General features: G+C 34.0%; 1 non-coding gene across 1 annotated transcript; it reads right to left on the bottom strand.

Annotated features, from left to right (window-relative positions):
- Positions 1-535: 535 nt before the first annotated feature.
- On the bottom strand, positions 536-661 carry LOC125611771. Its single transcript, XR_007342022.1, has one exon. It is a non-coding gene; the product is annotated as a U6atac minor spliceosomal RNA (small nuclear RNA).
- Positions 662-1,584: the final 923 nt, after the last annotated feature.

Below are 1,584 nucleotides of genomic sequence, written 5' to 3'. Positions count from 1 at the left end.
CAAAAAATTAAAAAAAAAATATATATATATAAAATAAAAAGGCTTCAGGATGTGGCTCAGTGGTAGAGTGCTTGCTTAGCATGTGCAAGAACCTGAATTTAATGCCCAGCACAGGGGGGCAGGAGATGAAAGGAAAGAATGAATAAATACTAGTAAGCATTGGAAAGATACTCAAAATCACTAATCACTAGGGAAATGCGAATCAAAACCATGAGAAACCATCTCCCACCCATTATAATGTCTGTTTATTAAAAATAAAAACCCAAATAAAAACCAATAGTTGTTGACATAGATGTGGAGAAATTGGAATCCTTGGGCATTGCTAATGGGAATGTGAACTAGTGTAGCCACTATGGAAAACAGTATGGTGGTTCTTTTTTTTTTTTTCTTTTTTTAAATTTTTTTTATTGTTAGTTGTTCAAAACATTACAAAGCTCTTGACATATCATATTTCATACATTTGATTCAAGTGGATTATGAACTCCAATTTTTACCCCGTATACATATTGCAGAATCACATCCATTTTTTTTACGTAAAAAATGATGGTTAGATGCCACGAAGTAGGTGGCAATGCCTTAACCATATGCGTGTTGTCAGACCCGAGGGCCTCTTCCATTCTTGTCAAAGGGAGTACTAACCCTCTCTCCTTTCATACAACACGTATGGCGGTTCTTAAATGCAGAATTACCATTTTATATTTCTGTGTATATGTGCAAACAAATTGAAAGCAGGAATTTGAACAAATATTTATACACTGATGTTGGCTAGGGATATAGCTCAGTTGGTAGAGTGCTTGCCCTGCATGCACAAGGCCCTGGGTTCAATCCCCAGCACAAAAAACCAAACCAAAACAAAACAAAAACAAATACTTATACGTTGACCTTCATAGCAGTATTATAATAGCCTAAAGTAGAAACAACCTGTACGTCCATCAATAGATGACTAGAGAAACACAATGTGAATATTTTACAATGGGATATTTTCAGCATTAAATACAGTGCCATATATATTATTACTTTGTATGAACCATGGGTTATGTTAAGTGAAATAATCCAGGTACAAAAGGACAAATATGGTATGATTTCATTTACATGAGGTTATTTAAATAAATATGTAGAGATAGAAAGGAGAATAGTGGTTACTATGGGTTGGGGAAGAAGAAAATGGGGAGTTAGTGTTTAATAAGTACAGAGTTTCAGTTTGGGATGTTGGAAAGTTCTAGATATTAATGGTGGTAATTGTTGTGCAATCGTACGAACATACTTAATGCCACTGAACTGAACATCTAAAAATGGTTAAGTGGTAAATTTAATGTTATATGTATTTTGCACAATAAAAAAGAGCTAAAAAAGGAATGGAAATCTCTTGCCCTCTATGATATTATTTCCATTTTCTTGGTCTGTGTGAACATATTCTTTACAATTTCTTGCTTGTCATTTTAGTGGGGTTTTAGCTAGAAGAAGAAATAAAAGTGTGTGGGCAATCTACCAATTACAACTGATTCCTCGAAGATATTTTCTGAATGTCTGCTACAAGGATGGAACTATGCTAGAAAATATAAATACGATTGGTTTCCACGTTGA

Source organism: Marmota marmota, unplaced genomic scaffold (assembly GCF_001458135.2).
Source record: "Marmota marmota marmota unplaced genomic scaffold, marMar, whole genome shotgun sequence".
In the NCBI taxonomy this organism is placed as follows: Eukaryota; Metazoa; Chordata; class Mammalia; order Rodentia; family Sciuridae; genus Marmota; species Marmota marmota.
The sequence above is the reverse complement of the archived record's forward strand: the minus strand, read 5'-3'. Positions and strand labels throughout refer to the sequence as shown.